Raw genomic sequence first — 27,955 nt, 5'->3', positions numbered from 1 at the left:
CCTTCACTCTTCCTTAGCTGAATAAGAGATCCTTATATCCTAAATTGCTGCCCTCTTTCTAACTGGAGAAGGCCCCACTTCTTGTGACTTAGAAGAACATAGTTCGGGAGACCTCATCCAATTCTAGGTTTAACATATTCTCTCCATCTGAGAATCTCATCTGTACTCTCAGAATAAGGATGAGGTCACCCCTTCTTGTTCTGTCAAGTAAAGTTCCTTTCCCTCCCAACCCCCACCCTCCCCTGATGCCTCAGGTCTTATAATGCAGGATAAATATTTCTGGTCTGTTCCATTAGTCTTTAAAATTTATAACCCTGTAAATTCTCCAGGTATGTTATTAAATTTTGGCCTTTTCACCTACTAATCCATTTGATGTTCATTTGTTCATCCATCTAGACTCAGAAGAACCCAGATGGGGTGGGGGAAATTTCCCTTGTACCCCACAAACATAAATCTGTTCCTAAGCTTGTATGTGTTGTCCGGCAGCACAGGGCACACTTGTGCTACCCCACGTACAAGAAAATGGAATGCCAGGTGTTGTTTTTTTGTTTTGTTTTGGTCAGGGAATCCGTCCTACAAGAAACTAATGTGCTGAGGAAAATCATGTCTTTACCTCCACTTATTTCCAGTTTCATTAATAAGAGGAGTGGATTAAATCAGTCCTTGAGAGAAGTTACATCTACATCTATTACACTGAAAATTCACTAATATCTCCCTCTTCCTTCTAAAATCTGACAGATCCATTTAAGGGAAGATCAATGCTGAAAACTGCAACCTCTGCAAAAGTAAAATGTACAGATTCCTTGAGCCCCAGATGAGGATGATTACAAACTGTCATTTGTCTTGACCCCTCAATCAGCCCTGGAGGCTGACTCCTCTGGGGGAGATGGATCTGAAATGTGACTCCCTCAGAATACAAAACTAAACTATTCAGTTATTCTTAAAGTAACTGATGTAGCATAAACTCGATATTCTACCAGTTAATGTAACATTGTTATAATCGCAGAGGACTCAAGAGGCATAATGTTTTCCTTCTATTTTAATATTTTATTATCAATCTTTAGTGTCAATAGTGTTTTTCCCGGATGAAAGAAATATTGAATAGATGCCATACGTGGATCAATTTGGGGCACATTCCAGCTTCCTGAGGCCAAAACAAGATCAAGCAGTAAATACAAATCACATATGTATCTGCTGTCCCCTCTCTGTCACTGTATTAAGCATTGGGTTATTGTTGCCATGTTTAAAAAAAGGACACAGAATTAAAATACAATTTTTCATTAATTGAGCAGATTTTTAGGATCCAGATATCACAAGCCCTCCAATTTTCTGGTGATATCTTTATTATCCAAATGAAATGGCCAATTGTTTTCCATTTCAACTCCTTGTCCCCAAGCCACTCTGTCCTTCTTGTGCCTGGGAGACTGTGGAGTCCATTGTCTGGTCAGGTCGCTGGGAGCACAGACAACAAAGATGGGAAGAGAGAGGTTGGGGTCATAGTTTTAACAGCTTGTCCACTTAGATGTCTGCTGTGATCTGAGCTGCAGGCAGCCCTGGAGGCCAGTTCTCTCAGGTCCTGGTGACAAACACAACTGACTCTCTTCTCTGTCTCCCCATGCGGAGGGGTGCTGATGGCTCCCCACTGGTGTTAGTCCCTGGATCCTCCTCATCTTTATTGGGTCCCTTAACCCTGTCCATGACTCTATTCCAGCATTCCACCTGCTTCCTCAGGACTCCACCTGATACGGCCCCTTTCCACAGACTGAGAAACAGCCAGCTCTTCCCCAGGACGTAAGTATTGAACAAAGATTCAGCGACCAGGATGTCAACAACGGTGGTCTGTAAGAAGTAAGTAGAAAGCAGCATATACCGCCAGCATGTCTATTCAAAGAATAATCTGAAGTGGTGAAACTAATGATGCAAAAAAATTGTCTTAGTGAGAAAATTTAGCTATGGTATTATTTTCAAGTAGAAAAGTAGGTGAAAATACAGAAATATGAGAAATATATAGTATGGTCCTATTTTTGTTAAAAAATACATAAGTATTTCCATGCACATACATGTACATGTATAAACACAGTAATTCAAAAAAAATACCAATTTTTAAACAAAGTCGCTTTGGAGAGATTAGTTATTTTTTCCCTTTTTCTTCTATCTTTTTACCTCAGGAAATACATTTTACATTTTATTGAGCACTTCCTGTTTGAAGAGATCTTGAATAGACTTGTTTGCTAGTGTTTTAACTGTTTGATACCTGCTGAAGAATAGCTGCTGGCTCCCCTAATTAACTCAACCTTTTGCTCCCTCTTCTCCTTTGCCATCAGGAGTTCTCTCAGACAAATTAGACTCTAACTCTATTCAAACAAGCTCTGTTGTAGCAACAGCTGACATCCTGTCCATAATACTCAACAAGAAGGTGCCGGCATTTTTCTGTATTAGATCAGGGAGTTTGTTTGGGGGTGGGACTTTTTCCCTCTTTTTTTTTTTTAACTTGCTCTAAAAATACATCTATCCACAAAAATAGAGATGACGGAATACAAAAAACTCAGTCCTCATCCTTCCGTGGTCTGGGAATTGTACTCTGGAAATGCAATACAAAGGCTCTGTTTTCTGAAGCATCTGGCACATGCCAGAATTGTAAAGACCAGGGAGGAAGCGGGTGGCGCAGTCACGTGCCCACAGTCCTGTGTCGGGAGCCATAGCTCCACTGTGCAGCTGCCCAGATACAGGGGAACATGTTCGTTCCTGGATTTACTGTGTAACTTGAAGGCAGAGAATTCTAAAGAAAAAAATAAATGAGAATTTCTTCCAAGGGTATGTTAACACTACGGTAGCCAGCAAGTAAGACTTGAATGACACGCAAGTGACATCCTTGCCTCATTGTGAGGACAGGCTTCTGGGTTCATTACCAGGGGTCTGTGAGAAAATGCCCCGCTTCAGAGTCAGACAGACTCCAACATTCAAGACCTCAACCATGGAACGTAACAGCTGGGGGCTTTGACTAAGTCATTTGCATCAACCTGAGCCTCAATTTCTTATTGTCAAAATAGCAAAATACAAACCTGAAGAATTTTACTATGCTTAGTAATTCTATATGGGAAAAAAAGGGAGAAAATAAAATCTAGCTCTTAGACTAATTAAGTAAGTGTAACCAATAAAAACATTATTCATTCTAACACTGGTTATAATATAATCTTGTAGTTTGCCTGATTTTTCAAACTCTGGAAAGCCTGGAAAAACTTTAGAGCATAGTCTTCCAGGGACTGAGTAGGTGGTCTAGGTCAGAGCCTATTTCTTGCTAGTTCTTCTAACATCATGTCTCCCCCAACCTTTTAAATTAACTGTTATTGCAAACCCCCAACAGACCACTCACTGCAGGAGGAAGTAAAAGAAAAAGGAAAAAAATATTCTCTCTTCTGTACATATTTGCAGAACCTTGAGACTGAGGCTAAGTCTTAAATTATTCCTTTTACTATGTGTTAGTAGTCGAACAGGCTGCTTACTAAGAAGTCAAATCTTATTTTTGTTGTTAGCCTTCATCAATGCATTGATTTTTCTATGTCTAGGAGTTGGATCCACACACCCTACATAAACCATTACTGTCCCTCCCTCTAGGTACCTACCAACGCCATTTTAGTTACTTCTCTGGTAGCACCTTGTGTTTGTCTGGATGCTGTGAAAGGATCCTCTCTTGTGGTTGCCTGTTGAGGTTTTTGGTTATTATGAAAGTCTTGTGAAACTATGTTGATAGAGGTTGGCAAAAAAGAAAACTGAAACAGACTTAGGGGAAGTGAGGGGCCAAATATCTTTCTCATCTTTACATTTCCACTGAAAGCCTCAGTGAGGCTTGGCAATTGCAATGCTTGGGTTGGCCTGAAGTATTAGTATGGAAATTAGTGCTGGTATTGGAAGCCCTGTCTGCCAAGTGGCCAGTTCCTCATGAGTCTAGATTCTGTTTGCTCTTTGGGTGAACAGGCTATCCAAGTCTTTGTAGCAAAGTCATCACGTAGAGCTTTCCAAGTTTTCGATTTTTCATGTTAGAAATCTTTTTTTAAATGTTGGACATAGCCGATCACATTTATTTTTACAATTGTATTTTTTTATTATTGAAGTAACACTGGCTTACAACACTACATGATTTGGATGTTTAGGATCACATCTCTTCTGATGCATGTTCACTTTCTAAATCTTTAGCCATCACAGGGCAGGAACAAAAATTCCATTTCCAGTTTTTCAATTAAATCAGGTATATGCGTGATTATTTTCAGCATTAATATTAAGAAAGCTCGTTTTATTTTTCCAAAACCAGCCATAGCTACCACAGACAAATCATTCCAATCTAAGCCCATCTGCCGGCCTCCCTTCTTGGCTCCTGTCCGCCTTCCTTTTTTCCTGCCTTTCTCCGAGTTCCCGCCCTACTTTTCTTCCTTTCCATCCTTTCCTGACTCCTTCATTTAGGCAATTCATCAACAACCGCTCCACACTCAGAGACGGCGCTATCCCTAAGCCCTAAGACAAAACTATATGCACAATTAGCCTTCAATATACATTGTTTGGAACTCCCCAAACAATGGCAGAGGGTTAAGCACAGCGCTGTGAAGCTGTCCACAGCATCTGCAGCATGACTTCGATCCCGGCCAGGCTGGGAGATACCCACATGGCACAGCAGACCTCTCCTGTCTCCCCGCTGCTCCCCTCAGCAGTGTATTTCAGTCAATCTGCCTGCTCTGTTCCCCACTCTGTCTCTGGTGAGTTCTCCACCCCCCACACCTCTGGCCTATACCCTGGTTCTTGTATGCATAAAATAAATCAATCTTTAAAAAAATACATTGTTTGAATGAATTTGAATAGAGTCCCTTTACTGATACAACCAGTCATTCCTTAAGCTGGTGATGTGATGGATGAGAAGACCCAGCTACCTCTGCTTTCTTGGAGTGTATAACTGTGTGATGTTGAGAAGCTCTGAGCAGATAATTACGCATGCAGTTGAACTGTTGTGTGTTGAGAACAGAAGATGTTTCGAGAACATATAAGGGGAGACCTAATATTGTGCAAGAAGAAAGAGGGTGTAGGGGTAGGTAGCGGCAATTGTCTTTGAGTTTGTGACAATGAAGACTCTAGGCTCCTCATTGACCTCAACCCCAACTGCCTGCCTGAAATTCTTCCACTAGTGACTTATTTGTTGGGCTCACTTCTGTAAGTGTCACCTTATGTAGGCAACTCACAAGTGCTTATCATTCATTCATCAAAATCAATTTGTTTTCTCATACTCACTCTCTGCTAAATCACTGTCCTCAGATGCAGGTCACTATGCTCTGGCTTGTGATAATGTTGCCAATAGAGTTTGTAAAGTGCTCTCTGACCCTTGGAAGAAAGATACTGCAGAAAAGGGAATTGATTAGAAAATAATTGAATACACTGGGGTGTATCTGGCCTTCTGTTTAAATGGAATTGACTCACTAAGGGTCACGGATGCTCATTTGTTCAGAGAAGAAGGATACTGAGAGATAAGAATGAGAAGCGGAAGGGACATTTCCATCTGTCATGAAGTGTCAGGTGGAAAATAAAGGTCTGGCTTCCATTTTACAAGCAGAGCCAGCTTTCTGCATAAGCCAAGGGAATTGGGATTTAAGTATGTGGAAAGGCTCCTGGTGAATTTAAAAGAACTCTGCCCCTCCCCTTAGGCATCCCCCCTCCCGGCCCCTCCCACCTGGTAGATGACAATTCAGATGTTGAAAGCTCACAGAATCAGCCTGCTGCTTAAATACTAGGACACTGTGTTTTGAGAACGAAAGGAATCACATTGTCTACGGCTAAGGGATTCCACCCAACAACAAACCCGTTACCACCCACCGTCAGCTTTAGAGAACAAATAAGCAATGGACAGAGTCACAGGCTGGGGAAGTTCTGATAGTGGACAATGGCATGAGACTCAGTGTGCAAGCAAAAGGTCAAAGGAGGACACTAAGTCACCTCAGGATAGGAAATGTCGGGAGGGGTGGAAGCTAAAAGATAAACTCTGAATGTTGATGAAATCTGACAGGCTCTGAACGTACTGCCCACATTATGATAAAGCCCAGAAAAGCTAAGCAAGGATATTAGTCACTGATGAAGGTATTTCAGATGCAACAACTGGGGACATGGGATCATTTAGGACAGGAGGGCTTTAGTAAGTCCCTTCGGTCACTCACTCTATGTGTTTATTTCCACTTTTTAAAATACAGATTGTTCAGATACACATACCAATTAGATGTCAAGAGCCAGATTTGATGTGCAAGAAGTCTGTATCCACAGTCATGGCTCTCTGTGCTGTGGTGACAATATTGTTATTGGCATTGGAAGAAAACATCTGTTCTTACAATTTGGTGCTCAACTTTTCTTTTCCCTATACACTTGGCTTATGATTAAAGAATTCTTTCCTTGTGGGCTGAGGGACTACTTTATTAAAGAAATAATGCTATTACTTAGTTATATCATCTTGCGCCACCTAGTTAACCTTAATAAGCTTCCATTTCTTTTTTCTGTAACATGGGGGTAACGGTAGTATGAAGCATGAACATGAAAGTTCTTGTCAGGGTTGAGTCTAGTCCCTGCATAAAATGGGCGCCCAATAATGTCAGCCATTATGATCAGGCAGCTTTCCCAACCCATTCATTTGTTCATCTTGTCCTAGCTTCAAGCAGTTAACCACACATAGTACAACTTAGCGCACAGTTCAGCACATCATTTAAAATGTTTTAAGGATGCCAAATCTTGGCATTCTAACCTGCCACTAGATTTTAGGTTTGCTTTTTTTTCTTGCCTGTAAACCTCCCCAAAACACTGCCTCTTGTATTTGTCTTACTAAAAATTAAATATACAGTGTGAAAAGAACAAAAAACTTTAAAAGATAATTGACAAAAACCAAGTCTAACAAAAGAGCTGGTTTAATGGGATCACTGGGTAAGGCTGTGAAGAATACAATTTGATCTCAGGTCAAGCCAACTTGGCTAAATTCAAATTCCAGAAATACTGGGATTAATCAATATGTGTATGTTATATAATTTTAAATAAAGATTGAATATATAAATGTTATTTGTATTGATAGTATTAAAATCACATCTCTGAGATGGCAGCAAGTAGTAACTGGAGATTGAAGTGCAATGCAAATCCAGGTGACACCAACTGAAAGATACATGCTCTCAAGGGCAAAGGTGTACTGTCTCTAGGGCTAGCTGTCTTTCAGAGATGATGTCAAACAGATCCCCGAACTAGGTGACATTCTGGATCAGATGACTTTCCAGCCCCCCTTCCATATCACTAAGATTTTAGGATCCATAATGAGTGTACCTAACATAGTCATTCCCCACCCTTCCACCCCAACATTATTTTCTATTTCCTTACTTTGCTTTACTTTTCAACATAAAGTCAACTTACTTGACATTTACATTTCTTTTTATGTTTGTGTTCTGTTTTTTTTTTTCTCTAGTATGTAAACTCCATGAGGCCAAGGATTTGTTGTTGTTCACATCATCATCCCTAGTACCTTGATGGAATAATAATAATAGAAAAAAATGCTAATTTGTTCAATGGATGGGTAGATGTGGATGAAGAAATGAATGAGGCAGTAAAGATGGATTAATTTTGGCACAGGACACCACTTGGGTAATAACAATGTAAGAAAATTCAGAGATGCTTATTTACAAGGCAAGTGTTGGGAATAGTCAATGATTTTATCTGAATGGGTAGGAGATGAGTGTAAGAGTGTAAAGGAAGTTAAAGCAGAAAAAGTGGCTAGAGTCAAATGTAAGTGCAAGACAATGCAAGACAGGGAAACCATACTTCTTCAATTGAATTGAATGCATTAAGCAGGTGTTCTCTATAAAACCCCATCTTTACATTTAGGGTCTCTTTAAAGTTGACCTGGATGGAGTCGGTATTCTGTTCAATTCCCCAGGTTGGTGTAATGGGGCTTTGATTTCCCTCAACACAGTTGTCTGAAGACATGAGTTAGAAAACAAGAGAAAAATCACCTGCTATATTCCTAGTGACCTAGGCACTGAGAATGACACCTAAGGCCTGTGGGGAAAAACAAATCACCTGCCTATGCAGTTGGGCCACATCTGCAAGGAATCTCATCTTTTATTCCCATGGCCACAGGATACAGTATACACTCTCTAATCACATGTCTTTTTCCTGTGGGATGTCAGGAATTGAGATTACAAAAATGATGACAATCACCATAGCTATGGTTCCCTGAGTGCCTACTCATAGGACTGGACTTGGACTAGGGATATATACTAAATATTAGTCCCTAATATGTACAACAGCTCAACAAAAGGAGAAATCAAAAATTTCTCAAGGTCACACTTTTACTCAGTGGGATAGATGGAATCAAAACAGATCTATCAGGTTCCCAAACCTGTTTTCTACTGAAAGGACTGCATTCTTGCATGATACTGGATAATAGTCTGCAGCTGCCAAGGTCAGCTAAGCAATGAAGAAGGAGAACTCAACTCTGGGGCAGGGTGAGATGGAAAGACAGAGTGATTAAGGACACTAAAGAAAAAAAATATGTAGGAAAAGAGGGTCCTCTTAAAGTTGAAAGTGAGAATAAAAGGTAAGTCTAAGATAGGAGATGTAGGCAAGGAAATTGCCAAGATAGGCTAAGTGACCAGACAGGCAGTTGTATTTAAATATCAGAAAGGCCACAAAGAAAGAATATTCATTTTATGTTTTAAGAGAAGGCAGAATTAGGAAGTGTTAGCATTCAGTTTTAACTAATAAGATCATTTCCAATCACCCATGGCGCGTCTAATGTCCATCTCAAACTTCATTGACCTAAAACTCTTTCTCTTGTGAAAAAAGCTTCCTGTATTCCAAATTTAACATGGAGTATCCTTCCTTTCCAGTCATGGTGTCACATAGGTATAGACACTGCTCCCTTTCAATGAAGCACAGGAAACAGAAAGAATAAATCCCAAACACTTTCTCATGGTGCAGCGAGGAGTGAATACGGGATAGATGGTGGCCGTGTTTTCCAGAGTGTAGAAAGCCAAACTGAAAGAATGAAGAACAGAGACAATCAGAGGGGAACAAAGGAAAAAGCAGAGAAATTGAGAATTCCCATAATCAAATTGTGTTTATATTCATCCCTGCAAGCTATCCTTCCCAATTTTTGGTTAAAGAAAGCTAATCAGAAAATGGAACATTTTCCTAAAACTAGTTTCAATTGGATTTTGTTACCTGCAGCCATAAGATCAGGTCCTACTCTGATGCAGTTACTGGTCAATCCTCGTGGACATGGATGGAGGAGAGGGCATGAAATTTCCCTTCACTGATCATATTCAAGAAGGGTTGGGTGATAATAAACACAGTCATTATAGTGATCTTTGGTTGACTTGGAGGTCCTCTTCAAATCTAAATTCTATGAGAGCTGCAAGATAGCCAAGATCACGCTCTTTCTTCGTGTCTCAGACACTTTTGCAAGGCTCATTTGCTTCATTATTTCTCCAATTCCATTACCATACAATGTAATCTATTGATAGTCCATTTACAAGACCTCCCCAGGGGATTTCACAATCACTCTGATAAAGAATATAAGAAGAAAGCAAGGAAATAAATTTTTGTTTCCATGCCAAACCACAGTATAGTGTTCAATCAGGCTTGCAGTTTGGAGACTTCGCCAGAAAGATTCTAAACTATAACCAAATTATGAACTAGACTATGGCTCCCCAAAAGGGCCCAAGAAGTTCATATGGTCACCTCACTTTCCTAAAAGGTCTGAACCTCGAGGAGTTGCCTTTGAGGAATAACAAAATCCAGATTGCATATCTCCTTGTTGGCCACACCTACCCAATTATATAAGCCCAACACAGACACTTTTTAGAATCAACCTGTTAGGAGGAAAAGGATGTCCTAAGCTAATTCCATACAGGCTTTGTGGACTCCACCCCCACTGCAGACCAAAGCCATCAGGATATTGGGAAAGACAAATCCCATCACCACCAAAGGGAAGGTTGCTGGAACCTGAGGGTGGGGTTCAGCAGCCAGGTTTGGTATAAAACCAGACACATGGGCCTTGGGGGGTGCCTTTTGGCTCTCCGCCAGCTTGTGGCTCTCAGCCAGCTCTCAGAGTGCCATTGGGTTTCCAGGTCGGTAGATCAGATGGGACGCATTTAAGACTTTATTTCCCTATTTTCTCCCTGAGTTGTACATTTCCTCATTTCCCCTTCCCTTGTAAATAAACCTTTTATTAACCTTTTGTGTGTGCCTGCAGTGGAGTATTAATAAGTCCCTTTTAAGTGCATGGGTGGGGACCCACAGCGAGGCAACCCGTTTTACATTGGGGCTGCCCTGCAACAGTTTGGCGCCCAATGTGGTTTCCAAGCTACACCCGTGGTTGACCAGCCCAAAGTAACTTTCCTTGCGTTGGTCACCATAAGCGCACTAGGTCTGCAGGACTCGAAGTGAAATCTTTGTTTCATGTCATGAAAAGTCTGCTTCTTTTCCCATGCATACGGCTCTTAAAACCCACTTAAAATAAGGTGTTTCTGATGTCTTGTAGTTCTCATACATAACAGTAAATACTAGAAGAGTTTACAAGATGACACATTCTGGTTCTAACATTCTAACATTTCTGTTCTCTATGGCAATAATAACAGAATATATTACAGAATTTACATGATTTCCACAAATTGTGGTTTCTTCTTTTCTACATGCAATACAAAGGAGGCTTCAGAGGACAGAGAGATTTGTAAACATCACCAACAGAGATAAGATCAACCCAGAAACATTCAATCCAAGAAACATTCAATTACCTGTTTATAAATGTTTAGAAAATTCTCTCTGGTCATTGTTCATTACTTTTAGAGATTATGTCTGTTTTGAATTTTTTTTTCTAATAAGCAAACTGTTAACTGGAATAAAAGTCTCAGTAATAGTTGGACAGAAAGTTTACTAGATAATCAAAGTAAGGATCAGGACCTTGGATGCAGTCTGACAGATTGTACTCTGTGAGAACTGTTCTATCAACTACAAGTTCAAATTTAGTTTAGAACAGTGAGTCATTGACATTAAAAAAGTTATTATTCCTGACAAGGGGGTTTCTGGTTCTTTGTTGTTTTGAGTTAAAGATATGTTAATTCTATCTAGGCACAGAAGGCAATGCTGGGTTTAATCTCTTGCTTTCTAAATAATGCACTATGGAGGTGCGAAGATTTGGATCCATCTAGACATGTTACAATGGTCTGAGCCCCCCCTTCACCCCCCAAAATCTTTTTTTAAAGATTTATTTATTTATTCATACAAGCACTGGGTACAGTCAGAAGCGCGGGAGGGTGAGAGAATTCACCAGAGCCAGAGCAGGGAACAGAACAGGCAGGCTGACAAAGAAATACACTGCTGAGGGGAGCAGCAGGCGTGGCGTGTGGCAGGAGAGGTCTGCGCTCCATGTGGGACCCTCGCTGGCTGCCAGGGTTCGAACTGGTGCTGCAGAGGCTGCGGGCAGCTTCGCAGCCCAGCACTCAACCACTGTGTCACCAGGGGAGACCCTCAAATTCTTATATTAAATTACTGACCCCAAGTGTGATGGAATTAGTAAGATAGGGCCTTTGGGAGGTAATTAGGTCATGAGGATGGAGCCCTCATGAATGGGATTAGCGTCCTCATAAGACAGACCCCTGAGAGTCTCTTCACCTCCTTCCTTCCTTTCCTTCCATTATATGAGGATTCAACCTTCATCTTATGGGTTGCTGGTTCTTAATAAATATAAAACTGCTGTAAAAAGCTGAAATGATTATTTTACCAAAAAAAATCTCTGATATATTTGCAAGACAATTTGCTTTTTTCCTCAACTTCTCAGATATTTCCCACTTTCAGTGGACAATACCCATGTGTAGAAGCCACCACTACTATGAACTCCAGGGAACCGAATTTGATTACTCATTTTGCCCTGGCTTTATTTTAAGGATTGATTATAGTGAATTTCACATAAAAGAGTCACATAAAAGAGCATTAACAGCACCAGCTGGCATGGGGCATAAGATATACCAGCATTTTTATACATGTCCTCCCTGTCACTACAGCTCTGTTCACTGACAAAAGCCCTGCTGTTTTCAACCAACTGCAGGTCCAGAAAATTGCATTTAACTAGGGTGGTGGATCTGCAAGGCAGGTAAAATGTTTACCAGGGTGCGACCAGCCAGGAAACCCATTTCCTTTATCCTCTAATCAACATGAGAGGAGAGGCTGGGTGAATGGCTCTACATTAGGACCCAATCCCAATGCTGTCATCCCTATTACCTGCATGAAAGAAGGGGATTGTTTGGGTTTGGAGGGAGGAAGGGTGGAAAGCTTTCACTTGACTTTCCAATTCAGCCCTATTCATTCATAGACTTGTTGCCAAGGTAAGTTACTCTGCCATATGTGCCTTTCATTCTTTCTGTAGGTTAGATTATAATGGGTAGTTCTGTTGACTTTAATGATCTAAAGGAGGATTTTTTAAATTTTGGTCTCCTATACCTCTATCCAGTCTAAGGATATGGTCAATCTTCTTAGTTTATGGCTCAGAATACAAATACAGTGTTTAGTATACTGCGGGCACTCAATTAATGCTTGCTGATAGGAAGAAAATACTAGGCAAAAAAGGTTATACTTAAGAGTGTAATAATTTTTATTAATAATATAATTATTATATTTAACATACTTAATGAGCACTTCAGTTTTCAAGAGTGCCTGTCAATAGTTCCTGGCAGTGGATAGTACCAGTATTCCCACTTCACTGATGAAGAAACTGAGGCTCAGTGGGAGGTAGTCACCCTCACAGTTGGGCTGATCAAATCCCTTTGACTCTGAAGCTTCATCTCTCACTACACTGAACTATCTCAGAACTATCCCTTATCCTGCTGTACAATGTACATGTGCCCATGACATTTCTTTTAGTACTTTGACATTATGAGCCTGACCTATCCCATAACTATAAGGAGCTTTATTCCCAAGAACTGCTTGGTAATGATGCTCATTGTAAAATGCAAAGCTCTTCTTGGAAATCAGAAGGTGGCAGAAATAAAGAAACAGATTTCCTAGAATACTCAGAAAAATGACTCGCTGACTAAACCATGAAAAAAGCTGCAATAAAGAGCTATCCCATTGTTGGGCTCTCTCATTGTGAAATGCCTTTTCTTCCTGGAGGAGCTGAAATTAGTCTCCTGTAACTTGTAGTTAAGTTGATATTTGTTCAACCCCTGGAGAAACAGAAATGCCACTTTCCTTCTCACAACCACCTGGCTGGTATCTGAAGTCTTGGTATAAATATTATCATCTACTTTTAGTGCATAAAATTTGTACATCATTTTAAAACAATGCACCTTCAGGGCCTCCCCTGAAGGTTGAGTGCTGGGCTGCAGGGCTGCCCGCAGCCTCTGCAGGGCCGGTTCATTCCCCAGCCGCCAGCGAGGGTCCTACAAACAAACAAACAAACAAACAAACAAAATGCACCTTCAACAGAGCAAATTACAGATTATTAAAATGTAAACTTAAATAATGGGGGGCCTCCCCAGTGGCGCAGCGGTTGAGCGCTGGGTTGCAAAGCTGCCCGCAGCCTCTGCAGCGCCGGTTCTATCCCCAGCTGCCAGGTGAGGGTCCCACATGGTGCACAGACCTCTCCTGCTGCGCCCGCTGCTCCCCTCAGCAGTGTATTTCGTCACTCTGCCTGTTCTGTTCCCCGCTCTGGCTCTGGTGAATTCTCTCACCCTCCTGCACTTCTGACTGTACCCAGTGTTTGTATAAATAAATTAAATAAATCTTAAAAAAAAAAGTTTAAAAAAAAATAAATAAGCTTAAATAATGGAACCATAAATTATGAAAGCAAATAATTTTAAGGTAAGACAGGCTTTTCTACATAAGATATTAAATTCCACAATAATTCAATGTGAATTGGTTTTTACTGAATATAGAATGTCAAAGAAATGTATATGCATACATTTTAAAAAGAAATTTGACAATTCTTGTCAAACCAGGAAATAGAAGGTAAGAGCTATGGTTTATCTTATGTAGCTGAGTATTTACTTTCTAACTTGAATATCTAATTATAAGATAGTTGGCTTTTTATGCACAATTTTCATATGAAGTCGGAATTTTCAAAGGTCGTGTTTTAACTTTGGTTAATACATTAATAGGAAATGCCTTTAACAAAACTTAGTGTAGGAAAAGTTTAAGACAGTTGGAAATAAAACCCAGAAAGCAAGATTAATGTCAGCAATTGTACATGAATTCTAGTTGATAGGCCATAAACTATGATAAAATTGGTGGGATAAGGGAGTGCAAAAAGAATTTGCTTCAGGTTAAAAAAAATACACATCTTTGTAGAAAAAATTAAGAAAACTCAGAAGAACAAAAGTAAATGAAAAGAAATTAGACCATTGTTCATTACATTTTTGGTGGTAATCCTAGAATTTTTTTGTACTTATATTTAAAAAATGAATCCTGTAACAGGTTTAATAAAGAGATTCTTTTTAAACTACAAAAAAAAAAAAAACCTGGAAGCCAGTTCAAAAATGATTAATTTGACTATGCAAATTTTTAAAACACTTCAACATGCAAAAATTACCACAAAGAAAGTAAAAATACAAGTGGGGGCTAAATTTGTAAGGTTAATTTTCTTACACTATAAAGAATATATGCAAGAGGGCCTCCCCTGGTGGCGCAGTGGTTGAGCGCTGGGCTGCGAGGCTGCCCGCAGCCTCTGCAGCACAGGTTCGATCCCCGGCCATCGGTGAGGGTCCCACATGGCGCATAGACCTCTCCTGCCGCGCCCGCTGCTCCCCTCAGCAGTGTGTTTCATTGGTCTGTCTATTCTGTTCCCTGCTCTGGCTCTGGTGAATTCTCTCACCCTCCCGCGCTTCTGACTGTGCCCAGTGCTTGTATAAGTAAATAAATAAAAATCTTTTAAAAAAAAAAGAATATATACAAGAGTTAATCAAACCAACAAAAATACTGGGCAAAGAATATAAACAGGAAAAGATATTAAAAGACTTTTAAATTGACAATATGATAATCACTCTCAAAATAAGTGAAATGCAAATCAAAACTACAAGATGCTATTTTTTTCACTGAGTAGATGAGCCAAAATCAAAAAGTTATGTAAGACAATGTACGAAGCAAGGGTATGGGGAGAAATACATTTTCAGAAATACATTCTTATCCCTGGAGGGTTAGGGAAATCAGGATCAATTCTAATTTTTGGAGTACTCCTACACTTAGGCAAATGGCATATTCTTTTTTTTTTTTAATTTTTTTATTTATTTTTGCAGAGAAGAACTGGGGTGTAGACCAGAGGTGCACAGGGTAAGAGGATTCACCAGAGACAGAATGGGGAGCAGAACAGACAGATTTACTGATATACATTGCTGAGGGGAGCAGCAGCCAAGACAGGAGAGGTCTGCTGTGCCATATGTGGGTCATGAGGCCATAGCAGTGATAAAGCTGAGACTTAACCCCAAGGCCACTATGGAGGTCTCAGCAAATGGCATTTTCTAAGACTGTTCATTACAGTCTTGTTAATGAGAACAAAATATTGGAAATTACTTAATGTTTATCAAAAAACTGTGTTTAAATAATACCATAACTTGGGCCTCCCTGGTGGCACAGTGGTTGAGTGCTAGGTTGCGAAGCTACCCACAGCCTCTCCAATGCCGGTTCGATCCCCGGCCCCAGCTGCCAGGGAGGGTCCCACAGGGCGCACAGACCTCTCCTGCTGCCCGCTGCTCCCCTCAGCAGTGTACTTCGTCAGTCTGCCTGCTCTGCTCCCCGCTCTGACTCTGGTGAATTCTCTCGCCCTCCCACGCTTCTGACTGTACCCAGTGCTTGTATAAATAAAAAATAAATCTTAAAAAAAAAAATCGCTCTCAAGTGGCTGCAGACGATAAGCGGCTTGGGACCCGCGCTGCACCAGTCCTTTGGAAAAGAAAGGAGGCGGAGAGGCAGCAAAGAATGTGGATCACGAGGTTAACCTCTTTGGAGGAAATTCACTTGGGTTCAAAAAATGCTGATGGAAAGTTAAGCGTGAAATTTGGGGTTCTCTTCCGAGATGACAAACTGTGCCAACCTCTTTGAAGCATTGGTTGGAACTCTCAAAGCTGCAAAACGAAGGAAGATCGTCACATACCAAGGAGAGCTACTTTTGCAAGCCGTTCATGATGATGTTGACATTGTATTGCTGCAGATTAATGTGGTTTGCATATCTTTGTCATTATTTTTTGTTTCTGGTAAACTGGAATATGAAGTCAAAGGACAAACACAGGAGCATACTTAATGTATTTTTATAGGACTTTGTAAACAAAGGAGGCTCGTATTTTAGAATTCTGTCCTCTTTTGTATCTTAAAAATTTATGTATTACACTGTAAAATAAATAAGACCTATTATTTTTCTCAGGAATCTGGTTGGAAAATGTAGGCAATGTGGTTTTTATAGTGGGGTGGGAAATGTTTGCTTCATTAATCATTCTTCTACAGATTATTGACATTCCACGAAAGCAAGAAGCAAACTAAAGACCAGTTTCCCTGGAATATTAAATGTTTATGTAATAAAAGTATATAACTGTCTTAAAAAACAAAACAAAAAAATCGCTGATTTAAAAAAAAAAAAAAACAATATGCAGTGGAAAAGTCAAATGTATTATAAAGTAAAATACATTGATACCTTCAATGATTCCTAATCACCCTTAATTGCCCTTTAACCTCTAAACTCAAACTCAGAGAATACATGAAGTAAAACCCAACAAAGCATCCTGGTCACTTCTAAACCTTGCCTCAGGCCTTGCCCATTTGGACTAAATCCACTTGGAGCTAAGCCAATACACATGTTAAGTATAGGGGTTCATATTTGGTGCATGCGTTTCCCATCCAAGAAACACACTTAATTAATCCTTTTGATGAGCACTGCTTGCCCAGCACAATTATCCCTTTCTTTACTAATAGTAAAAACTCTCTCTTTTATTTGGGGTGGCCAAGTACCCAGCTAATAGAAAAGCCATATAAGCAGGACACGTGCAGAAGAAGAGCTTTACAAGAAAGATGTTTCCTTGGGTAGAAAGTGTCTTTTACTGTTGCCATTCCCCTTTCTTTGGACTTGGGTTGTGGAGATGATGGCTGGAGCTACAGTAGCCATTCTGTGACCTTGCACTGGAAGGAAAGTGCTAAGTTGGTGAAACTAAAGGAGAAAAAGAGCTTGAATCCTTGAAAATTTCATGGAGTTATGTCTGAATCACCTAAATTTGGACTTTATATAAGAAAATAACCCCTACGTTTTTGAGCTACTATTTCTAAGCAGGCAAAACTTAAGTATGCAGTTCTTTAAAAATTATTTAGTATTCAACAAACATCTGAGCATCTACTTTATATTGGCATTGAAGGACTGGGAAAATGACAAGGACACAGTGCCTGCTCTCAGGATATTTACTGATGAGGTGCTATTTAACTGCAGAGAACAGAGAATCCTATCACCCCCCCTCTTCCCTCCCTCCAAGCCTTCCTCCTCCTTTCCTTCCTTTCGTTTTCAAAAATTAAAGGACCTGATGTGGAGGGAAGACTCACTATGCTAGACCTGTGTTTAACATACATTCTCCCAATCCTCACACGCTTGAGGTTATTTCCATTTTTTTGCAGATGATGAAAAGGAGTCTCAAAAAGGATAAATAATTGGTCCAAACTAATAAATAGCAAGGCCATGATTCAAATCCAGGTATGACTGGTTACAAAGCCCAGATTCTTATCATCAATTTATCTTTGTATTTACAACAGTTTTTGCTCCATATATTTTAATCACATTGCTCTCTGGCACATAAAGTTTCTAATTTACTTGTCCTCATCATTAATTATAACATTTATCAACAAGAAACTATCCACTATGACATATAAAACTTTATATTGCATATTATTTTCTTAATATTATTATCCACTTATTACATTTTATTATCAAATCATTTAACCGTATATGATACATACGGGTGTACTACAGTAAATAAGAAATAAAGTCTGTCTTTAAGGTAATTAAAGAAACTAGTCACCAATACTGTACAAAATGAAAATCAACTAGAATATTTTCATTTATTGGATAATGATTATAAATCACTACAATACTGATTTTTAATCTATTTTGAGATATTTTATTTTTCGGTTTTCCCCCAGCTCTATGAAGGTATAAATGGCAAATAAATTTGATAAAATAATATATTTAAGTGATGATACACATCCATTGTAAAAGGATTCCACCCATCAAGTTAAGTAGCACAACCATCACCTCACATGCTGCTTTCCTTCCTATTTTTAGAGAGAACATTAAATTATACACTCTTAATAAAGTATTTCCATGATTTCACAGAAGAATATAAAGCTATGTATTTGCTACAATGCACATGCTTTTGGACTTACTGCTGTTTTGTTTCCTTGATTTTTTTTCTGCACTGTTTTTTTCCGTGTAGGTAATGGTTTATATATCCATACCCAGTTAGAAGACAGGCGTCCTGTTTTTAATTACAAGAATGGTTATCATGGAGTTCTTTTCACAAGCACCCACAAAAAAACTTATTTATCTAATCAAAACAAATAAACAAAGACATGCTAATGATGTTTTACAGATTCCAGCAATGTAGGGCCTCTACTTCCCTCAACACTCACTCTACTTCATTATTCAGCCTTTATTAATTTATTTAGGTTCCCAAACATAGTCATTACCTTGTATCTTTTTTTCCCCCTCTTTTAAGAACCTTTTTTGTCCTTTGTATTCTAGTTTGTTTCCATAGTTACAGGAATTATTAGCATCAGTTCTAGTGCTGGCCGTTGTATTTTTATTCACCTGACCTTAAAGTTCAAGCAAAGCTGAATAGATTCTCTGGGGACTCCTGCATTGGGTGGGAAGCTGGGATAAATTGCTTCTGTAATTCCTTCCACTGGAATGTCCTTAATAACTGTATACAATGAATATAAATTCTTCATACATACACCATGCTCATGTATGTCATATATGTCAGTAATACTAACAGCTAGCATGTTAGATGTATTACTTGGCCTGCTTATAAACTCTGTAGACCTGGAAAATGCTAACAACAACAGAAAAAGAAGCAACAGGAGGCTCTAGTGATATAGTTGTTTAAGCACAAGTTCTAAACTAGATCATCTCAGTTCAAACTTGGGACACAGTACTGTGTAACACTGGGTGAATCACTCAGCATCTCTGTGCTTCAGCCTTCTCATCTGTGAAATGAGAATAATAGATCAGAGTGTTGTCTATGCCTTTATGTGACAAGACACGTAAATCCCTTGCAAATGCTTTAATAGATTCTCTTCTATAACAAGGCTTTTTATCAGGCTTGTGATGGCCTGGACACAGTCCATCCTAGTAACCCAAGTTTATCTTTTTGCATTTTCCAGCACTAACTAGCCTATTTCATTCTCGATAAATTGTAAATGACCCTGATGAATGAAAAGAGAGATGGTCCTCATCTGCTCCCACCAAAGTCCTGCAGAAACCACTCAGAGAAAAGCATCCTAAGCCAGCCAAGGGCTCCCCTTCCGGGACCGGGATTATTTAACTGCAACCAAATTTCACTGGTATGTTGATCTGTCAAGAGTCAGACAATCCTTTTGATGTTCTAAGTGCTCTGCTGGAAAGAAAGGCATCTCTTTATCTCCAGAAAGGCAATTAGATATTCCAGTTTGTAAAATGGGCCCCAGAAAAGAAAAGCAATACCAGAAATGCAAACCAGAACCCAAGCCCCACCTGTGCATGATCACACACAGTCTCCCAAGGAAAGTATGGTACTAGGGCTGCTAAAATTCCAGCAGACCACTGCCCATCACTAGCCCTCGGCCATGTGCCGGTGCCCTAGAGCCAGCAATGATGGAAACACAGCAGCCTGCATCCTCAGAATATCTTATGGGAGCTGTTTAAAGGCGGAAGGCATTTCCTGAGTTCTATTGGGGTGTACTGAGACACATCACAGGTGCGATTAACACTGGCTATATCTGTAGCTCCTCCTTATGCCAACAACATCCTTAATACTTGGTGACATCAGAGTGTGAAGGGCAGGTTACACACACACAAACAAATGCACATGGGCCATGAAGATGGCTTTACATTCCTAGACTGTGTAAGCTGGTCTCTGTTCACCTGAGTACAAATAAGTAGGTTTTAAGGCATAGTGTGTGTTGGGAGGGAAAGTGGTAAGGCTGGCAACATTTATATATGCAACATTTAGGTATATTTGTTCCATTAGAGGTGCTGAAAGAGAGCGAGCATGAGGCCTCTGAGCAGGTTCTATTCCTTAGCCTCTTATGACTCTGGAAAGGAGCTGGAGAATTCATTTTGATTTCTTCCACTACAAAAGATATCCATGAATCCTCATGCCCAAGCTTGTGAATGTGATGGGGAAGAAGAAAGCCTAAGATCTCCTGAAGTCATCACTTTTCTACAAGAGATAGAGAATTTGCTCTACTCTTAAGAAAGGTCAAGTCTGAATGGTCCACATTGGTGGCTTCCAGCATGAGAGAGAAAGGACTGATAGCAAGAGATGAAAGCAGGGGTATCATCAGGGACCCTGCCTTCCTCTTGGTCTCTGGACCTAGACCTGTTTGCATCTTTTGGCAGGTCCAGCCGGACTATACAAGCCAGTTTAGATCCCAGCCCTATCCCAGCCCCCATCTTTGCTTTCATTTTGGAGGAAAAGGTGGGGGGCAATGTCCCCTTTCCAGTTGGGGCTTTTGTATAGTTTTCACAATAACCCAGCTGATATTTTGATCCCTATTAGGCAATGGTTCATCATAACTATCTTTTTTCAAATTGATTTCTGGAGAAGAGGCTCAGTCAGACATGGAACAGGAATGTTAATAGTGCAGTGAAATAAAGCTGCTTTGCATGTGTCCTTGCTCATTTGCGTTCCATTGTTTGCTTTGGGTATTTGTATTCCACATGTGAGAGAAGCCATCCAGTAATTGTCTTTTGCTTTCTAACTTACGTCACTAGTATTATCACCTCCATTTCATCCATGTTGTCACAAAGGTGAGATTTCACCTTTGAGAATAGCTGAGCAGTATTCTGTTGAGTGAATATTCCACAACTTCTTATCCAGCCCGCCAGGCCATTGATGGCCATCAACGTAACCCAGCGCTTTCTCTACTATGTACGGCTGTTCTTTTTTTTTTTAAGATTTTTTTTTAAAGATTTATTTATACATGTAAGAATTGGGGTACAGGCCAGAGTTGTGGGGGTAAGAGGATTCACCAGAGATAGAGTGGGGAACAGAACAGGTGGATTGACTGAAATCTACTGCGGAGGGAAGCAGCAGGCAAATCAGGAGAGGTCTGCTGTGCCATGTGGGTAGCTCCCTGGCTGGGGATCGAACTCATGCTGCAGTGGCTGCTGCGAGCTTCATAGGTTGCATCTTAACCCTTTGTGCCACGAGGGAGGCCCTACGTGTGGCAATTCTTCCTACCAGCAGTGGGCCACTACATTTTATGTGCAATGTTTCCACACATTCCAGCTCTTTTTCTGTTTTGAAATTCACCTCTTCCTACAGCTCATGTCTATTTCAATATCTGACTATGTAGTAATAACACTTGTGATGCTTTTTCCTATTAATCCTATTTTTCCAGGTGGTTTTTTGTCCCCACAAACACCGATCTTGGTGAAGAGATTGACACAGAGAGACAAGAAAACATGATTCACTTCACGGACAGTGAGATCAGTGTGGATACTTTCTATAACACCCTACTCACTCCCTCCATCCACCCCTGACTTCATGAAACGAGGCCTGCCCAATAGGGGGGCATCTTTTTGCCTGACTTCAAGTGCTTTTTGAAAATTTCACCTTAAAACAATTTACCTTTCAATACTAAAATGGAAAATATGAATCCTGTGTGTAAGACATACCTCTGAAAATACTCTTCACCATGGAGCCTTTTTCTTTCTGATACGAATAGTTACCTATATTTTAATTTAGACAGAGAATGGGAAACACAGGCAGAAAGTGTGGAGTAGTGATCTTGGACTCTTAAGGAAAAATCACTTTGGACCCTCTATATTCAGATTGTTTGCTCAATGGAACAAGGAAAGAATCAGTATGTAAGGAGGGTGGGCAGATTTTACAGCTGCATGCCATTGCATTTTGGCTGGAGCCAGCAGCCCAATATCCCCAAGAAAGGAAACTGTTCTGTCCCAGTGGGAGGTGAACAAGGTTTTGGGAAAAGAGAAAGGTCCAGGGACCCAGTCAAAAATTAGAAGCTCAGAATCTGGAGAATGAGATAAAAGAAGATCAGAATTTATGGAACTGAAGGGTGCTGTTCTCTTTTAGTTTCTGTGGCTCCTGTGATCTGAGGAATGGAGAAACAATTATTCTTCAGGAAAATGTACCTGAAAATTTTGTATATTGGTTCAAAAGTAAAGGACAGATTTAGGTGAAAAATGTATTAAGAATTTCTATTCCATTAGACCACATGTGATGAAATGCTTTTGCTATGAAAGAAAATGCCATTAAGATTATGTAAATGCAGACGGATTGTGCCTACATTTCTACATTTCTTTCTAATCATCAATAAGTTTGGACTGAAGAAACCCTTAATTGGTTTGACTTCTTCCCAGTCAAGAACATTTTCAACCTGAGGGGCTGACTCGCAAACAATGGAAAAACATGCTTAAAACAAAATTAAACCATCTCTTCTTTTCTTTGATATGTAACCTCAGATGTACAGCCTTAATTTACATCAAGTTCTCAGAACATCTTACTAACAGAATCTAGCCCAACTTATAGAAGCTTCCAAAACAGGCCATTTTCCGGAGCACATTAGGTAACAATGTAACAACATGTGTTTTATGTCTCTCCTGTCTATCCAGAGTCCTTGGGGATGCCTACCAGATATGAGGCTGGGGACACATGTCTTTTAATATAAAGTAGCACAAAAGAGGTGGATAAATGAGTTCTGGCATCTCAATGGTCAACTATGCTGAAATGAGCAGGGTGCAAAATAGTGTGCACCTGCTACAGAGAGGAAAGAATACACTTTTTAAAAAAGATTTATTTATTTATGCATATAAGAACTGGGGTACAGGCCAGAGGTGAGGGGGTAAGAGGATTCACCAGAGACAGAGTGGGGAGCAGAACAGGCAGACTAACTGAAATACACTGCTGAGGGGAGCAGCGGGCGAGACAGGAGAGGTCTGCGCACCATGTGTGTCAGCTCCCTAGCTGGGGATCGAACTCATGCTACAGGGCTGACTATAGCTTGATAGCACTGTGTCTTTAACCCTTACACCACCAGGAAGGCCCAGGAGAGAATACATTTTACGTGGACACTCTGGGTCCAGAGCAGGAATGGAAGCTCTCTAGTCTCAACCAGTGATGAACAACATTCACTCAAGGCTGGGGTGGCCTGAACAGGAAGAAAAGAAAGGGGGAGAGGATGGAAAAAAGATGTTGTCACAGGAGGCATACTGGCAACACTTTTCATTAAAAGTACCCACAACTGTGCTGCTGTGGTGGTACCAACATCAGCCACAGAGCAGAGAGACCAGTCCCTGTTGTTATCCATCCACAGCCCCATAGAGCGGGTATGTGCAAAACAATAATAATATCTGTTAAAATTAACAAAGCACTAGGAAGGGATCTAAAGTAGAGATGTGAATGGACGTAGGCTAATATGCTGGAGAGCTTCTGGGAGGACCTATTAGAATGGGTCTTAAAAGAGTGATTTGGCCCATCTGTCAGAATGGGGCGGTACCTAGAAGAAGCCCAGGTAACTGTCATACAGAACTAACCCTCCAAAAGAAGTGCTCTGTACTTTATTCACTTGCAGAAATAATTTCTGAAGCCTATTCCAAGTGTCATGATTGGCTGAGGATACATGCAGAAGTGGGCACATCTGGTCCCTTCAGAAGTCCTCAGATCCACAGGGAATGAGCCATATCAACAAATAATTATGAGACAGCATGGCAAGCATGGTCAAATGAGTATAGTCAACGTCCATCATGACACTGCCGTGGGCCAAACACAGTGACTTTACGTCTGACTCATCTCACACTCCCAAACACTGTGTGCAGTAGCTACTATACTTATTCAGGTGACGACATGGAAAGGACAATAGTTTGCTCAAGAAAACACACTCTCTCAAGCTCACTGATATAAGAAAGAAGTGGGGCTGGGTTTTAAAGCCCCAGAGTTTCCCCCGACTCCCTCCAATTATGTTTATAGAGGTAGTTAGTTGATGTCATTATATTTGCTTTAGAGGTCAGAGTTCAAACCTCTACAAATGTTTGTTTTCACATCATGCCCACCAGCAAAACCCCAATAATCCTCCACCATGCTCTACTGACTTCCCCTCCCCGCTTCGGGTTGCCTCAGTTTTGTAGTCAGATGTCAAGGTCTGTTACCGGTTTGGTTTTTGTCTGACCTTTTGTTTTACTTCTCCATATTCCACATATAAGCGACACCCTCCAGCACTTGGCTTTCTTCTTCTGACTTATTTCACCTAGCATTATCCTCCCAATTTCCATCCATGTTGCCACAAATGGCAAAAGTTCATCTCTTTTTATAGTTGAGTAGTTTAAAGCATACATATATATCACATATATATGTCATCCATATCACATATATATCACATATACATATGTATATACAGGTATACATGTATGCATGTATATACATTTTTCTGATCCAATCGACTCCTCTGTCCTTGGGCACTTTGGTCGTTTCCAGAGCTTAGTTACTGTAGATAGGGCTGCAATGAACACAGGAGCGTATACTTCCCTTCAAATTAGTGGCTTTGTATTCTTTGGGTAGATAATTAGGAATGGAATTGTTGGATCATATGGTAGATCCACTTTCCCTCTTTTGAGAAGCCTTCAAGTTGTCTCCACATGGACTGGACCAGTCCATACTCCCACCAACAATGTACAGGGTTCTCTTTTCTCCACATTGTTGCCAACATTTGTTTCTGGCCTTTTTGACGGGTCATTCTCACAGGTGTTAGGTGGTATCTCATTGTGGTTTTCATTTGCATTTCCCCAATGATAAGCAACAGGAGCATTTTTTCATGTGTCCATTGAATCACGGCCATATTCTTTTTTTTTTTTTTTTAAATCTTTTTTTTTTTTTTTTTATAGAGGCATGTTTTATTTATTTATTTGTTTGTTTGTTCGTTCGTTTTGTTTATACATGCACTGGGTACAGTCAGAAGCGCGGGAGGGTGAGAGAATTCACCAGAGCCAGAGCGGGGAGCAGAGCAGGCAGAAGGACCGAAGTACACTGCTGAGGGGAGCAGCGGGCGGCAGGAGAGGTCTGCGCGCCATGTGGGACCCTCCTCCGGTGGCCGGGGAGCAGCCGGGGATCGAACCGGCGCCGCAGAGGTCGCCGGCAGCTTTGCAACCCAGCGCTCAACCGCTGCGCCACCGGGGAGGCCCACGGCCATATTCTTTTAACCACAATTTGTTGTGCAGCAGCCATTAGTATTTTTGGGAAACATGCTATCAGTGATTCTAGTCAGAGGGAACATCTGTTTGTTCTAATCCTGTTTTCCTAGCAAGCAGTATGCCAGGTAAAAGGATGAAGCTACCAACCCAATGGGAGACCTTGGAAGACTTGATGAAAGTAGACAGAACTGATTTGGAACCAACAGCAGGATGTGATTAGTTGTGAAAGAATATTCCAGGTGGTGGGACTAACTGGAGCCAAGTTACAGAGGCATTTTCTAGCACATCTGGCGAAGGCACGGGCAGGTCGCTGGTGTGGCTGCAGAGGGGGGTCTGCACTGGACTTAGTCCTGCAGAATCCCATGGTTGTGCCCTGGATGGACAGGGATGTCACACTCTGAGCCTGGGGGAATCCTCAAACTCTTTTAAGAAGGAAAATGGCATCATGAGATTTGCATTTCAGACAGATCTCCCCAGCAGTCAGGTGAAATATGGAGTGGAAGGGAGGCAGTAATTGGATTCACAGATATTTAGGCAGTGGAACTGACAGGGCACAGTGGGTGAGAGAAAGGAGTGTGGGACAAACTCAGGGCTTCAAGGTTGGGAGTTGGTGGTGGATTATGGAAACTGAAGAACAGCAGGTCTCTAGGGGTAAATGATCCGGTCAGTCCGGGCATGCAGAGTATGAAAGGCCTTTGTCACATTGAGAGCCACTATCCATAAGGCAGCTCAGAGATAATTCTGGAACTCCAGGGAGAACTTTTGTCATCTTGCATTTGTCTAAAACTCAAAGGAAAAAAAAAAAATAACAAGAACAGGAAGTGGCAGGTAAATTCGTCACTCTTAGTTTGTCTTCTGTGCATTTGGGGAAGGGAGAAGGGGATTGTTTGTGTGGGCTTTCTTGCTTCTCCTCTTCCTCTGGCAGCTGGAAGTTCCTGGGAAAAAGGGGTTGCAGGCCGTTCATCTGAGTGACACCCGTTCTGCCATGGGCTAACCATATCCTGGGCTCCCAGCTCCAGGCAGGAGAACACGTGGCCTCCACGCTGTGGTGAAGGCCTGCAGCCAGTCAACATCAAAGCTCAGAGCGCTCATATTGTTCTTATGAAAACCACACTTTCTGCTTTTCATGTGGCCACCTCTATTGTTGGTAGGAACACTGTGGAGTGTTGCAAGGAGAGGCTGGCAGTGAGTACAAGCCAGGATGCACTCAATTAAAGAGGAGGGAGGGGGAGGAAGGGAGGGAAGCTGAAGTCAGCCTGTGTCCCAAGAAAGGCTACAGCTGCAGGGGCCACACGGCAAGGGAAAGCACAGTAACTCCCACTGAGGGTCTCCTGGTCAGGAGGAATGAGCAGAGCACCTGGGATTAAAAAACCTCCATTCCAGTCTCACTGTGCCATAAACCGCCCAGAGCACCTGGACTCAAGGATGCCCTGTCTCTTCTCAGGTGTAATGTAATGACACATGAGGGATAGCACCAGAGGCCATCTTAGAACCTTCTGGTTGTCTGACAAAGATACTCCACACTACTCCCAGGACAGGCTCTTCATGCTGCCTGCCATCTTCTGTCTCCTTAGTGGGAAGGACAAGGACTCCTGATCTCCTGAGGGGTGAGAAGAGACAGGGAGGGTGTCAGGGCCATGTCTGCACATTCTCAGAAGCAGAGAGGGGGCCAGGTGACTGCCTCCTTTGAAACTACCAATATGCTATGAAATCAAGAAACACCAAAGCAGGATTTCCAAAACTCTCATCTCCTTTCAAATGTTCACATCCCACAAGCTGTGTTTATTTACAGCCAAATAAACTTCACCTGGGAATAATATCTGGAGTTGCAATTTGAGGCCTTTTATGAATATGAGGTCCAGGATTCAATGGTGCCCACCTGCTCTTCACCTCCTTAGTCAGGTTATTTCCACACCTACAGGATTCTGGCACATTGTTGTCCCATGTCAGGTAATAAAGAAGCACGCTCTAAATGAATAAATGTGCACATGGATGAATAAACAGTCAGCATGTCCTTGGGCTCTGCAGACTCCATTAGGAAGTGTGGTTAAGACAGTATGGTCAGCTGAGAAGCATGTCCATTCCAGCCAGGTCCACCAATGTGGCACCTCCTCAGAAACCAACCTTAATCTGTTGATCTAAGGGCCAGACAAGACACTGTTACCTAGAAGTAGGATGCAGTCCCAGTGGCAGCTGTCAATGTCTGATCCCAATCATCTTCAACTTGATTCACTTCAGATTTAGCCTGAAGAACAACAGAATTTTCCAGAAACCAGCAACTAGGTCCCTTAAAAGAGCACCAGGCCAGGTTTCAGTCACAAATGTTTTTGAAAGGTTAGGAAAAAACTGTTGGTTGAGTAAACCTTTCCCCCATGGATGACTCAAGACTCAAAAGACTTGACAAACAAGCATGTCAAATTTGCAAAACCGCCAAGATCACGCATCATGGTCTTGATGTGACGAGTATACCCAACTAAGCATAAAACCAAGTTTTATTATTCAACCAGTGTCTCCTGCTAG

The 27,955-nt window shown here is 41.1% G+C and overlaps 1 protein-coding gene and 1 long non-coding RNA gene across 2 annotated transcripts in view; both read right to left on the bottom strand.

The window, feature by feature from the left end:
* Positions 1–27,955, bottom strand: part of SNTB1 (syntrophin beta 1) — a 208,622-nt gene that overhangs the window by 154,054 nt on the left and 26,613 nt on the right. The window lies entirely within an intron of this gene.
* On the bottom strand, positions 325–22,381 carry LOC129145267 (uncharacterized). The gene is made up of 3 exons (XR_008550569.1): positions 18,712–22,381; positions 18,409–18,500; positions 325–1,839 (listed from the first exon to the last, which is right to left on the bottom strand). It is a non-coding gene; the product is annotated as an uncharacterized LOC129145267 (long non-coding RNA).

This window comes from Talpa occidentalis, unplaced genomic scaffold (assembly GCF_014898055.3).
Source record: "Talpa occidentalis isolate TD23 unplaced genomic scaffold, MPIMG_talOcc4v2.1, whole genome shotgun sequence".
Lineage (NCBI taxonomy): Eukaryota > Metazoa > Chordata > Mammalia > Eulipotyphla > Talpidae > Talpa > Talpa occidentalis.
This window is presented reverse-complemented; position numbering and strand designations above follow the sequence as displayed.